The sequence below is a fragment of the Aulonocara sp. 'chitande type north' Nkhata Bay genome, linkage group LG16, assembly GCF_057382095.1.
Source record: "Aulonocara sp. 'chitande type north' Nkhata Bay isolate Kocher_YH1m ecotype deep benthic linkage group LG16, A_spYH_male_GT1.1, whole genome shotgun sequence".
Taxonomy (NCBI): Eukaryota; Metazoa; Chordata; class Actinopteri; order Cichliformes; family Cichlidae; genus Aulonocara; species Aulonocara sp. 'chitande type north' Nkhata Bay.
The window spans coordinates 18,853,485-18,869,005 of record NC_141359.1 but is presented as its reverse complement, the minus strand read 5'-3'; the positions used below and the strand labels follow the sequence as shown (position 1 = coordinate 18,869,005).

The 15,521-nt window shown below is 40.2% G+C and overlaps 1 protein-coding gene and 1 pseudogene across 5 annotated transcripts in view; one reads left to right on the top strand and one right to left on the bottom strand.

Annotated features, from left to right (window-relative positions):
* il1rapl1a (interleukin 1 receptor accessory protein-like 1a) overlaps positions 1 to 3,822 on the bottom strand; it is a 171,593-nt gene extending 167,771 nt beyond the window's left edge. For 2 of the 4 annotated variants that reach the window (XM_086266003.1, XM_086266004.1), the window contains exon 1: positions 3,274 to 3,822. The gene's annotated coding sequence lies outside the window, so the exon portion shown is untranslated. The remainder of the gene's footprint in view (positions 1 to 3,273) is intronic. The other 2 variants (XM_086266006.1, XM_086266005.1) reach the window with 2 other exon arrangements.
* Positions 1 to 15,521, top strand: part of LOC147311306 (uncharacterized) — a 262,128-nt pseudogene that overhangs the window by 30,346 nt on the left and 216,261 nt on the right. The window lies entirely within an intron of this gene.

The window sequence follows — 15,521 nt, the reverse complement described above, 5'->3', positions numbered from 1 at the left end:
TCATCACCTGATCACAACTGTGGTAAATTGACCGAATATTTTGTGATAAAGAAACCTTCCAAAAAAAGAAAACCACAAAGAAAAAGAAAAAGAGCTAAACTGAGCTGCCTTCACCCAGGATGCTGACCTGAAGTTGGCCCAGTGTGTGGTTCTAGGTCAGCTCTGTGTGGCTCCACTGCTCATTCTTCCCCTACGGCAGGGACCGACAGACGCTAGCACCAAGGGCTCCCAATCTGCCGTGTGATCAGTGGGACTCTCCCTAAGCGTGTTCCCCCTCCTCATGACCGGCTGTCTGCCCCCGGCAACACTACCACTTACACTCCATCCACCCGCTTATTGATAAACTTCACTGCAGGATCGCCTTTGCTCCTAGGGAAAGCAATGGAACTGCAGGGTGGCCTAATTCAATCAGCGTTAGGGGAAAGCACACACGCCATTCATCACCAACGAAAGACCACTTCAGGAAGTCTGTACTAGCGATTCCCTCCATACCAGATGACCATTAACACGCAAACAAATTAGCTTGCTGTGGTCCCACTGGGCACTGATCAGCATGTCTTTCTTGAACTTGGTAGGGGTTATCAAGATTGTTATCACATAATGACATTTTGATACACTGATGTGAATATTATTAGTAATCACAGATAAACAGTACAGTCAATCATTCAGTGCACACTAGATGTCACAACACCCCCATCCCCACCAGAGATAATCGGATTTCCACTTGGGCTGTATATCAGCGCCACAACTGTGTTTATAACACATTTTAGCACCAAAGGTGTCGTAAGAGACTTTGTGTGCTTAGCTCTGTTGAATCCAAAAAGAAAATAAAGCAGGAGAAATGCTGTTTTTCCCCCAAGAACACAATCATCTGTCTTATAAAGAAAGTACTTCATTTTTGGAAAAACTGATAAAACTGGCTTAAAAATAAAAGTTTTATTTGAAAGCATATTTTGTGTGTGTATGTGTTGCAAACATGAAAAGACTGAGAAGAGATTATTTCTTTGAAACTGACATTTTACAGTTACAGCACCATAGTGAGGCATAATTGCTCTTTGTGCCTGCTTTTAGTGTTGGGCTTATTTCTGGTGTCAATAGCTGTTATTTTCATTTAAAAAAAAGAAAGAAAAACAATTGTTCACATGGCCAAGAGAAGCCCCACTTTATGGTGATCAGCTAATGGATTTTAACACCACTCAACAGACACGATGATGCCATTTAAAGCAAAGGCTGTGATCCTGTCCCAATCTATGATTGATTGATTGATAGATAGATAGATAGATAGATAGATAGATAGATAGATAGATAGATAGATAGATAGATAGATAGATAGATAGATAGATAGATAGATAGATAGATAGATAGATAGATAGATAGATAGATAGATAGATAGATAGATAGATAGATGCAACATGTGTGTGTGTGACTCACTAGCTGTCCAAGTATTTAGCACACAAAATGTGACACAAGCCGAGGAGAGTTAGCCTACAGCAGCAACCGAACATTTCTGCCCAGAGTTGAACAAAGGAGCTGTCTGTTTCAGCACCACGGACAGTTCCTGTCATCTCTCCTATGACGAGGTGCTGCTGGCAAGAGCGACGGCCTGCCATTTTTATCTGCTGCACCGTGAAACATCAGACAGAAGTGACTTTACGAATTTATTAGCAAGGCCCCGTGCTCACACAAACTACACTGAAAATTCAGCGTGACGCGGAGACGGTTCAGTTTCACGACTTTTTTCGTTAACAGCGTGAATTGGAGATGAGGCTCACCTCAGTCCCACGGATGATATCGTCCCGGCCAACATCAATAGATAAAGGTTATCTGAAAAACTTCAAAAGTCAAAAAATTCTGCTCTGATTAACGATATATGACTCCGGCTTGGTGTCACCTCAAACTGCAGCCTGGCGACGAACCAGGCAGCACTGGTTGTTTGACAGCTAGACAAAGACTTTGGGGCTTAATACCAGCGTGTGCGTATTCAATTGAAGAACACGGTTGCAATGAGTCCAAGAGCCACTGACCACCCACAGTCTCTCCTCATATCTGCCTGTAGTGAGGTTTAAAACACACACACACACGCACAGAGCATGGCAAACAATAAATAAGACTGGCGATTCTTGATGTTTCCACTAGCGCTTAAATTGTTCAGACATTTATAATCCAGGCGCACTTCCAGAAATAGGATCATCATCTATCACTCATGTCCCTGCGTCATGCGTCGGTATTTGTACGTTTCCACCCAATGGGCCGCGCTGTTCGTCCCTCATGGGTAACTCGTACAGTAGGTCAAAATGGCAAGGAACCCAATCCGATTAAGCTGTCATTTCAATACGGTTACATTTGCGTAATGACGCGGATAAGCTTTGCTCGGGCAGTAAAATAATGACAGCATGTGCGCGAGCTTTGGCATTCAAATATGTCTCCAATTTAAGCTTTACAGCCTAAGTACAGTGACGCACTCTCTCTCACACATACACAGTCATTTCAAACTATCACTGAGAGTGTGTGGGTGTGCACGTGACACACGAGAGAGAGAGAGAGAGCATAATAAGTTTTGTGTTTTTTTGAGGCTCTCTTTTGTGGCTAAATCATTGCCTCGGTACAACCAGCAGCCCATATCCCTCCGTATAAAGACAGGATTGTGCATATAATAAGGCTTACTGGTAGACTGCCTTCAGGAAAAGCTGCTGCTTCGTTTACACCTTTATCTAAATCCTCTCCTTTGTGAGCTCCAGTGAGCCCGGCGGCCCGATGTATGAGACTGCACTGCAGAGGGTTTCTCCGGAATCTCCATGATTGAGCTCATGAGCAAACATATCGTGAGCCAAATACACAAAACAGGAACACTCATTCCCAAAAAAAGAAAAAACTAAACAAAAAAGGCAGGCACTGAGGTTGCCTCTCACATTGCGACGCATATCTTTAGTTTAATTATTTATCTTTTGGCTTCCTGAATGTTTGAAGCCCTTTGTAATCTATATTCGAAGTCAATTACATCGTTTCCACAGCATGTGTTGAACTTCTCCCCTTAAAAGCTTTTGACTGACTCAGAGCTTTATAAAACTGATTTATATTAGCCTTTCTCCACCGGGTATTTTTTCTAGATTAACTACTGCAACTGTCCGACAGAACCACAGACCAGGGGCGATCAATCTGTGGTTGTAATATTAGAAGAGTCGGTTAAAATGAGGTCTGCGAACTTTATCAGATGGTCAGAAAAACCGTGTTATGTCGAAAAGCCAAAAAAAAGAAAAAAGAAAATTGGCCTACCTTCAACTCGATTCCAAAAATGGTACGATGCCGTTTGTCAGTCAGTGAGGAAGGCTTTGGACATCACAACTCCAGGTCAATGGAGAAAACAGGTTTCCATATAGTGTGTGCAAGCTCGTGATAGTCTGTGTTTCGGCGAGGTCACCCATTCAGCCGATCGTCCGGTTTAAATCCAAACAGAAGAATGGAGATTTTTGTCTCTGTCCTTTGGGGGAGAAGTGCGCCAAGTGCTCTCCTACGCAGATGTGACTTTGCGCGCTTGAAATAAAACGGATGATGGGTAGAAGAAGAAGAAAAAAATACGATTTTACTACAGCAAATAAAACATAACATCAAAACGAGTTGGGGCTAAGCTGTCAAACGACTAACCCCTCCGAAAAAAATATCTGACAGCTGACTTTTACGCAAATAGTGTTCGGTTAGCCTGCTAATCCTCTCCTGGGTGCTTGACCATCCTAGGCTCGCTGATTGGTGCGATCCCCACTCAGCCGCGGCGCGGTGGAGATGTGGAAAAGAAATGTATGGATATAATGGCCAGATCCGATGGGGGGGTTTCCTCCACAGCTCCTCTGTAGTTGCAATGCACACGACGAGAGGAATCGCTCCCTGGTCCTAGTGCACCACACACCGTCCCTGCTGTCTCCAACACATGCTGCACCTGCACTCTGGCACCATCATCGCAACTGAACGGCAAAATAGACGAGGGGATGGCGCGGGAGAGAAATTCCAGCAGACATCGATAACTCAATTCAAAGCGCCAAAGAAGAAGAGCAAAAAAATCCGCTCTTCACTTGTTGGAAGAGAGGAAAAGGTGGACAGGGTTAAGAAAGGGAAATACGGGGGTGGGAGGTGCGGAAAAGGAGAGATCAACAGGGAAGAGAGAAGGGACTTAAAACTGCATGCTTCAGCCTCACGCTGGAGAGGAGCTTGAAATAAAGTGCGAGTTCAAAGTATTATGTTGTCCGTTCAAATGGAAATATGAATTATAAACAGCCTACTGTTTAATCTTGTTATTACTTTGTTTTGCGGCTGCGATTAAAAGGAGTTATCCGGACACCTGTCGAATTTGAAACACCGACATCACAATCTCAGAGACATCAGGGAGCTTCTAGGCTACACGCTGCCTTCTTTTATAACATCCTTATTTACAACAGTTTGAAGTCTGACTGAAATTAGAAAATATTGACCTCTTTATGTTAGTGAGCAGCTCTATTTTCTATATCTTTATTATCTCCCCGGTTTCTGTTAAAAACCAAAAGGTAGGTGGAGGCTGAAGAAATACAGTTTGTTGGTTTTGCAGTAAAGTACCATCTTCAGCTTTTACATTCATGTTTTTTCTGATGGACTTGTTTTCAGAAACCTGTGAAATCTACATGAGGCAATAATGTTGTCATTGCGTCATGCAGTTCTAAGCAAAGACACACTGGTGAACAGCTAGACAACAATATACACAACAACAGAGGGAATGTTTCTAATTGAGTAATGAACTTTAGCTTGAAGATTAGTCCACTAAGCAAACACCACACATTAATCAGAATCGTGTAAGCTTCACTGTGAAAGTCACTTAGAAGTTAGTTCATTCTTTGGCAACCATGCTACCAAGAAACTGCCAGCAAATAACAAGATTTCTCTAAGTTTGTTGGACTAAACTTGTTCTCAGGTCTGGATATATAGACTTTGCTTGATTGGCAACTCTCTGACTCATCTGTTAGTTTGTTACATCCATTTTGTCAGGACAAATTACACCTTTTCAGCATCTTATCGGTACCTGGACTGTAGTTATGCCACACACTACGTCTGCCCACATTTAACACCAGCATGTAATCCAGCAGAATACATGAAAACACCTGTGTGGGTGTACAAATCCAATAGAGAATGATTCAGTTCTTGTACTCATCTCCAATTTTGGGTTAGCATGAGCCATCAGTGGTGATGAGACACATCCTACTAATTCATGTAATAGCGGTCTGAAAAAGAAAAAAAAGTCTCAGCTCAGCTGAAATCTCACAGCCAAATGCACACTCAGTGGTGAATTGTTGTTGAATTGTTTGCTCTGTGTGCAATATTTAACACTTTACCCGCTGTCTCCCTCGCACCATTCTGTGCGAATGCCTTCTATTTTAAGCTGGTTTGACATTTTTGCTGGATAAAAATGCTCGTGGTATATTTTTTCTATGTATTTGTTTTTATGGTAAATGATTAATCAGAGAGTTCAGATCAGATCAAAGCCAGGATGAAACCAACACATACTAAATTGAGTAGCCCAATTATCACCATGAGTAATAGTAATAATAATACATTTTATTTGAGGGCGCCTTTCAAAAACCCAAGGTCAGCTTACAAAAGGACAACATTAATAAACAAAGCAATAGTCATAAAATACATAAAATAAGTTAAAATTGCAAAGCAGAACTTGACAACAGGTAAAATCAGCACTAAAGCAAATAAGCCAGTTTGAACAGATGTGTTTTGAGCTGTGACTTAAATGTGGGAAGAGAGTCTATATTTCTTATGGCTGGAGGAAGAGAGCTCCAGAGCCGAGGAGCAGAGTGACTGAAGGCTCTGTTCCCCATAGTGGTAAGACGTGCGAACGGAACAGTAAGATGAATAGCAGATGAGGATCGGCGAGGGCGGGAAACTGTGGTGATATCGAGCAGGTCACACAAATAGGAAGGAGCAGATTTATGCATACACTTGTACGTAAGAAGTAAGATTTTAAAGTTTATCCTGACTTCTATGGTCAACCAGTGAAGCTGCTGAAGAATTGGCGTAATATGAGCTCTTGACGGAGTACGAGTTATGACCCGAGCTGTGGAATTTTGAAGAAGTTGGAGTTCATGAAGGGACCTTTTAGGGAGCCCAAATAAGAGGGAATTGCAGTAATCAATGCGGGAAGTAATACAACTATGGAGAAGGATTGCAGCAGCATGGGGAGTAAGGAAGGGGCGGAGTAATAAGCTAAATTCAGACCTGTATTTTTAAATCAGTGCCTTAAATGCACCACTTCAATATCAATATTAGGCATCTGACTCAAAGGCCGTGTTACTGGAGGCATATTTACTGATTTTTATTGAAACATTTGAAACCTTAAATTGTTTTTCTTAATAAGAGATTCAACATTTAAATGTAATAACATTGCCCAAACAGCTGTCTTATATATGGTGTATGGTGGAGCTCCAGTGCATGCCTTACTACAACTTAATAATTTATCCATCACAGGAAAATGTGAAATAAATAAACCTCTAAGCAGCTCACAAAAAAAACTCCTTTTCTTGAAAAACTCTCTACAGCATCTCTTCTTGGTCAAGTTTCGACAGTTCTGTAAGCCCCACAAACAAAATCCCATATACCATTCACCAACTTGTGTCAGCTAGGGAAGCAGGGATATGGGATCTACTATGGGCAGATGTAATCGTTTTAGAAAAAGCACGATCATCCATCATGTCAGACCCATCACCATAGTTTCTCACTTTAAACATTCATTTGTGCAGATCCGTAACAGCTGTTGGAAGTCATAAAACTGCATCTCCATCCACCCACCTGTAAGGATTCTCTTAACTCTTTGGTGAAATTTGGTTATGCATTTCATTTAGCATTTTTTCACTGCTGTATTGATTATGGTTGCATCATATGATGTAATCCACGATTGCAGCTTATAAGAGTACAAGTGCTCTGTAGATTTAAAATGCCAGCTAAGATATACTGTCCAGTTTGCTAAACAAAAACTTGTGTTTCATTTGTGTGTCTTTTATATTTCTCAACCACTTAACATAGCAACCCTGTTTAAAAAGTGGTCATCTCAGTTGTAGGGACTACACAGCAATCTTCATAGTATACTGCCCTCAAGAAAATAGGAGCAACACTGAAGCTGAGGTTACAGAATAAAAGGAATGCTAAAGCAGCACGTGGGCATTTTTATGCACACAACAATTACACTGCATGTGTTTGTGTCTTGTCCACCTTTCATTGTGAAATCCCAAAAGGAACTGTGGTGTCCGTAAACGAGGGGAAGGAAGAGGGCTGTCTTGTATAACTGCACTGGCCCAGGGCTCAGGAAACTCGTCACAGACGTATCTGCCTCCGCAGTTTTCCTTTCAGAGTATGAGTAGGTACCTGACCATTATTCCGCCTGCAGAAAATATAGAGGCTGACTGATATGACATAAACCCTCCTCTTCATTCTCCATAAAAAAAAAAAAAAATATGCTCACTCATTCACTCACTCACGCACTCACTCACTCATGGCTAGTTCCTCCATATTCGGTAGATAAACGGTGCATAAGTGATGCCATAGAAACTGCTTAGAGATCACAGGACTCCATCACAGCTTACTCCCACACTTCTTTTTTTTTCTTGCTGCTGCATTGTCCAGTCTCCCTCTGCTCAGTGGCACTGCACGGAGGCTACTTTGACTGGATGGGAACGGCTCCATATGGACTCTTTCACTAATTTAAAAAAAATAAATAATCACCAACTTTGCTTTTAAATAGGCGATATTTTGAATTAACATCGTGTCCCACTTCCCTGAGCGGACAGAAATAGACGATGCATATGAATGCAGCCAGATAAAGAAACAATTAATTCTTTGGTTCAAATTGAAAATAAGAAGAAAATAATGTGTGTCCTAGTGGGCCACAGGAAACACAAGAACAGATGTAGCCGTGGACTTTTAAAACACAGCAGTACTCCTGCAATGTGAGTTCACACACAGACAAATTGTCTTCTCTCCATTGGTTTCTACTTGAACATTTCTCAAAGTTTTAACGTAATAAGATGAAGCCTTTTCCCCCCTGCTGTGGGTTTGATTCAAAGTGCTTAAATCCACCAGTGAATCTTGCTTGTAGCAGTGCGTGTATGAACCCCATATTGAATTCTTTTCTGTCCACTTACACATAGCGCTGTCATAGATTTGATAGCACACAAACATGGTGTAACCTTGGCCTCCAACAAATGAGTGATGTCACAGTATCAGTCTAATATTCACACTTCCTTTAGCTCCGTTTTGCTTTTCATCATCTCCTGGGAGCAATATTTGTCTCATTAGTTTATATATCTGTCACTGTCTGGTCTGTGTGTTGTCCATCAGTTGTCGTCATCTCATCTCCCTCCTGTTTCTGTGCCTTCCGCCATTTCTTGTTTCCCTCTCTGAGTTAGGCTTGCTCTTGTTGCTGTTGGATATTTTCTGCCAACTCTTAGAAGGATTTTGTGTAAAGCATAGGTTTAGAGTAAAGATACTTTAATTTCACCACCTACAGTGCTGTGGAACAGTATTTGCTTCCTTCCTGATTTTGAGCTTTTTTGCATATTTGTCACTTACATGTTTTAGATCATGAAACAATTTTAACATATTTTTTTTATTAAGAAAGCAGCAGATCATGCTTCAATCTAAAGAAACTCAAGAACAGCTGAGAAACAAAGTCATTGACATCTATCAGTCTGAAAAGCAATTTTCAAGGGTTTATTGGATCATGAACGCTGACCTTAACTGAGGCACGTGAACTACAGTGAGAGCCATAATCCACAAAACCTGAAACAGTGGTGAACCTTCCCAGGAGGGGCCAGCCTACAAAATTATTCCACCTTGATGTTTCATCCAGGTTATTCCCAAAAGAACCCAGAACATCTAAAGAACTGCAGGCCTCACATGCATCATTTAAGGTCACACAAACACAGCATTTCATAAAATGGTATACCAACAGCCAAACATGGTGGAGGTAGAATGATGGTTTGGAGCTGCTTTGATACTTCAGGAAGACTTGTCATTATTGATAAAATCGTGAATTCTGAAGCTCAACCACACTTATGTTATGTCAAAAAACATACCAGAAAATCTGCCTCTGCATGACTCCAGAAAGAAAATAAACTAGTGGACTAGTCAAAATCTGGACTTAAATCAGATCTAGGTGCTTTGGCATGAACTCAAACAGGCTGTTCATGCTTGAACATACTCCAGTGTGTCTGAATTAAAACAATTCTTTAAAGAACAGCGGGCCAAAATTCCTCAACAGTGATGTGAAAAGCACTTGATTGCAGTTCTTGCTGCCAAAGGTGGCACAACCAGTTATTAGGTCTAGGGAGCAATTGCTTTCCCACACACAGCCAAGTAGCTTTACATAACTTTTTCCTTTAATAAATGCAATCACTCATTTAAAAACTGCATTTTGTATTTATGCATACTATCTTTATCTAATATTACAGTCTGCTGGATGATTTGAAATGTCAGTGTGACAAATATGCAAAAAGACTAAGACATCAGGAAGAAGCCATTTCTTTTTCCAACTGTTTGGGAATTTGCTGTCATAAAAGACAAATAACGCTTCTTTATCTCCAAGAGACTATACTGGATGTCCCTTCACCTTCCACTTCTAAGGCTTCAATGAGAGATTTTTACAATTTGCTAGTTAGCTTGTGTCCATCGTCCATCATTTCTAATTCTTTCTGTGATATGCACACATGCTGAAAATGGACAGACGAACACACATACTCTGACAAACGCAATAACACACACCCACAGACAAGCAGATGTTTCACAGAGTGTGCTGACTGATACATGCCCATTGCCTAATTGCAGGTTTATGAAATCTGCAGGTTGCGGGTGCCAAGCAGTTTCTAAACGGATGCCAAACGGTTGCTGTGACAGCAGGTCGTGACCTTCCTGTAATTGTAGAGATGATGCCATTTCCCCTGCTCATCTGGTATGCACATCTGTGCCAGCACAAAACCACTGACAGCCAGAGCACACAACTGAATTAAAACCAACACATCAGAATGAGAGTTGGTTTATTGTTACCAGTCCTTCAGAGGTTTACTTTTCAAAATGCCATTTCCTTTTTCAAATCCTTCAGTTAGAAGTGATTTAACCTCTTTATAACTGATACTGACGCTGCCAGCAGATTCATGTGCAACCTTGGGAAAAGCAATTGCTCACACGTACAAGAAATCTAATAGTTCTAAAACTTTTGGACACCTTTTCTTGTCCTTGATTATGTCATCGTTTTGGCCACTTCATGTGCTGAATGCTGTGAACAGCCTTTTTGATTAAAGTGGCATCTTTCCGAATCACAGTGCCATTGCCTTTGAATTTGATGGTCCGGCATACGTGTTTGATCATAGCGTGTGAAAAGGCATCAACATCTAATTAACCTCACCAAGTGATGCACTTCCAGAGAAGTAAAATTCTGGGTTTCATTTTAAAATGCAGAGCAGGAGAGGAGGGGGTTAAAACAAAGTTGAAGAGTACAAGTGGTGGATTCAGAATAACTTCTCTGTCTGGGCTTTTATAAGAATGTACCACCCACTGCTGGATCATCATGATCTAAAACCACTCATCATCTAACAGCTATTGTTGCATTGTGGAGAGTTTTATTTCAGTCACAGAAAGTCTTGGACATCAACCTACATATTTGATGCTTTCATTTGTTTTTTAAAATATATATACAAAAAAAGAAGGACATTTCACCTTCTGATCCAAAATTCAAGCCATTCCTTTTGACGTCAGTCACACACTGACAATTTCTCCTCTAAAACAGAGAAAACTCCTTGTTTTGTGACATGACCTTGTCATTGCATCACTCTGAGCTTTTTCCACTGCTGTGTTAAATAACTTTTTGCAAAAGGCTAGTTTATTATTCATAGTTTAGGTTGTTTTGGGGGTTTTTTTTTGCATTTTGAGTAGTGCTGAATATTTCAACTTGGAACTACATTTTCTCCTTTTGGAACTTGCCAACAAACCATTGACTAAATTATCACAAAAACTTAAAAAAGTTTAAAGCTGAATCCCTTGAAAACACTGAGAAAAGGAGGAGAAGGAGAACTTAGTGAGTGGTACTCTGAACTTCTACTAGTAATATGCATTTGGGAATGTTTGGGGTGGTCCTATGTATGTCACTGGTACCGTGGGTGTATAGCTATTTGAAAATGGCTGTACATCCACAAATTCATTTAGAGAAATAAGGCTGCAGTTGTCAAAAGAAAATAATCTAAACCCAGACGCAAAAAGCAGTCTGTGCGGTAACAGGTGTGAGTAAACCATTGACCATGCCTAAGATGATAAGCATCTGAAAGCAAATACTACAAATAAAGTATGAAATTAAAAAAGGAAAACAAAAAAGGAAAAAATCATAGCAATAGAAAAACAGCTGCAGTGTAGACAAACATCAAAACATGTGTGATGGGAAAACTTGAAAAAAAAAAAACACACAAGTCCATAATTATTAGAAGTTAATATCTAAGAAGCTTAAAATACAAGATGTTTTGCAGACTTGGTGCAGACCCGTTTGTATCTAGAGCATGAAGAATTTGACAGTACATGAATGTCATAAACGCGACGTTATACTCTGACTTTGACGAACATTTGATGTTATCTGTTTAAATAAATTTGTGAGTGTGCAGGCATTACTTTTTCCCCTCTTCCACGCTGAGACACGTGTCAACATCATTAGTCAGTCTCATTAAGATCTCCCATCTAATCTGAATTATACATCAAGCAGCCAATCAAGAGCTTGCATCTGGAGCCGTCATGGGAGCGTTCCTGATGATTCCCAGTCGAGGTTTTTCCTTTTAATCAGAAGACTGGAGCAGGATCACTGTTTTCCATCTAAAAAGGAATACATGGTAAGGTTCAGCAAAATAGAAAGATAGTAAGAGATGGAAAGAAAAGAATAGAGGGCGGGAGAGTGGGAAGTCTCAGATGTGCAGGAGTGGAGAGATTTACATTTAATAACCACGCGCTGTGAATTTGTGCAAAGATGCTTCCAAAGGGAAAAAAACATGCTTACACTGTGTATAAATATATGTAAGTATGCCTTTTTTTCACAAAAATGTAGATGAATTCATATCAAACTTTCAAAACCTAAAAGCCTAAACAATTTCAGTGCTATGTTTCACTGCCATTATACCGTGACGCTGTACCAGGTATGAAGCAACACTCCTGCCCACACCCATCGGTGATTTGGAGCACAGCGGTGTTTTGTCCTTGTTTCATCTTATCCAGCTATTAGTAATTTTTGTCATTTTTGACATGTAATTTTATACAGCATCAGCATCTGCTTCACTTACACCTCTGCTGTTACGCCTCTGTGTAGCTGTCACTGCAGTCGACAGTTTGCATTAGCAGTTTTCCTGAACTCCAGTGTTAGAAAAATCAAGTCTGGGCAAAGTCGTTCTCCTCACTTTTACCACAGAGCAGGAGGCATAGCACATGACACCCACTCGCCCACTTGAATTCACAGCACAATTACCTGCTTTATTCTCACATGGCCTGAACAGAACTTTGTCAAGGAACCTGGTGGTGAGAATTTCCAAACATAAGACACAAGCTAGCTCAGTTATGAAGCTCACATGGTGGACTACAAACACAATGCTACCCTTATATGTGATCTACAGAATTCAAACTCAGGGGGGGCAATAACTATTTCTGTCACATGAACTCATCTGTGGGTCAAAGTTTAAATGACTGCCTAAGTTATTTTTTGCCAGCTGGTTGGTGGACTGATATCACAAAACTAGAAAAAGTCAACTCAAAGGTACACAAGCACCACTTCCTTCTACAAATGGGGTTTTGAAGAGGGTAGTGACAGGATGCCACCACATATAAATGAGAACCAAATCTTAGGACTTATTTAGATGTAAGATTTAAGCCCCCACTTACTTGTGATGTTCTCAAAGCTGGTGTTTGACAAGTAGCACTTCTTATGTGACACTAAGTACAGCAGCTAAGTGCATTTGTAATCTAATGTCTTTTATTTTTCACTCTCTTAATACAAGGTTACTTAACAATATTTTAATCACATAACTCCTCTGCTGAACATCAAGTTTTTCTGAAAACAATTGTCCTCTCCCTGTCCCTCCCTGCGCCTCTAGTATTCATTAACATAGAAATTGACAAGCCACAATTGAGGCTCTAAAGTGAAGTGCAGACAGCAAGGTCAGCCAAGAATCAGTAATTAAGCAAGTTCTTAAAGTGTGGTGGATCTGCTTATTAGTAGTGCAGGCCTGGACTCATCCATATAGAACTGAAAATGGAAATATAACCCATCTCATTCCAAGAGACGCCCGCAGGACGTCAGCACTCAGCATGCAAAACAATTACAGACTATTACGTAGGGCATACTGGGTTGAACATGGTCTCCTTGCCTCTAACTGCCTTTTACCTGTCTTTTGAGAGACACAACTTCTCCAAGCGTGCTTTTATAAATTATATAATGTCTAAATCTGTCTTTCAAAAGTTTTCATCCAGAGAAAGCAATCATAAGAGTAAGGGTCTGGTAAATGGTGCTGAAATTTCCTCGAGGAAATCTACAACCCTGAGACCCAGTCAGAACAAAGTCTCACTCCACATTTGCTCAATTACCTATCATTTCAAGCCCAATTTAGGCCAAATAAGATAAAGAGAGACAAAAGATACATTCTTCTGGTAACTTTGGATCTGCTAGGTCTCACTTCCTACTGCTTTCTCACATTAAACAGCAATAAAAGCAAGTGTTGGAATGGTCTGAAAGATAAAAGGGGTGCTATTAAGTGCAGTAGAGATGATTTATTCATTGTTTTTAGTTCCATCATATCAGAAGCCCTACTGCATTAGATAGAGGCTGACTAGAGCCACACTTGATTTGTCTGGCAGAGATGTAGGCAGGAGAACTAGAGTCACTCCTTGTCTTTCTGTGTATCTTTCCGTACTTAAGCACGCAGCCGTAGAATTTCCTACCATACTTCTTCTTAATTTAGATTTCAGGGCCAGGGGCTCTAACTTGGCTTGCTCTCCTGTTGAAATAAGACTGCTATTATTACCAGTTTAATCCACTCTGACCCCTGCGCACAGAAAGAAGGAACATGAAGACAGTGAATTATTTAGCTGTAATATGGTAATCGTGCAGAGAGCAAACACATTTTTCCTCCCTGATAATTTTAGACTTGTATCATTTCTATTTATGTTGTACTTCTACAAACAAAACAAAAAAGGCAAGTGAAGCAGTTCATGAGTACTAAATCCACCTACTCCAATAGGTTACCAAGTTGTGTGTATGACACCAGTTTATAATTACACACATTCTTAAGAGGGGAAGTTTAAACCTTTACCACTTATTTTTTTTGAATTTGGGATTTAATTTTAGGTATTTTATCCCAGTAATCCTAAATTAAAATCCATCTTTGACTCTCAGGCTTCACAATGATGTTCTTCTTATTCTAATAAAATCATTTATTTTTATTTTATTTTCATTTAAAAAAAAAAATTTCCCAGATGTTAATGTTACCAGAACCAATTCTTAAGATATCTTTCAATGCCAAAATTCAGAAAACATGACAGATTTTTTTCTTTTTATTAAAATCCTTTTAACCCTTGGTACCAAGGCTTCTATTGGATGACTGAGGCAGTCTATCCTTACATGCTGATCAAGAAGACGGACACCCACAGGCACAAAACTACACATGGCACAGCAAAAACAACACACTGAAGATGATGACAAGCAAAGCTGCAGCGCAACTCACAACTCACACAATAAGGAATAGTCAGGCATTTTTATTGTGAAATACACATTACAGGGTTTTTTTTAAGAGCTGGTATTCGCATTGTAAGAGCAACCATGTTTTATACTGATGTAATGTAACTAACATTATACTTTGTTGTAATGTTACTAGGCTTCACTACCACCACTCTGCCACCACAGGTCACCGAGTTCAAATGACTTTTTAATCAAGGAGTATGTTTAAGAATATGGGATTATGAATATTATTTGTATTAAATTGACTATTGAAAATCATGCATTTCTACTGGTATTGATACTGGCTACTACATTTCTATTGTCATACTTTCTGGGTCCTACTTGGTGCAACTTCTATGGTATACTTTGAGTTAGGCAGTTGGTGTTACATAGTATCTAGGAAGTAGCACTCAACCAATAATATCAACACCAATACTGATACTTATTTAGAGCCTTCCTAAGATAATGCAAGAATGCAGTTTAGAGATAATCTTGTCTTATTGTCATAGCAAGTTATAGATTACTCATTTACAGTACACTCTGCTCACATCTGTTAAAATCAGCTGGATGTCGTGTTGAGCGTGTGTCAGCTTTTTTTTTTTACAGTTTCACTAGCTGGGACCACATTCTCGGTAACGATGGGCGATGAGGGATGAGGAAGTGTGAACTGGCGCTGCAGTTTGGGGAAGGCCTCGAAGGGGACTGGCGACGGCTCCCGGGCCGGGCAGCATAAATAGAAGTGGCTGTGTGATGACATTACTGGCGGTGC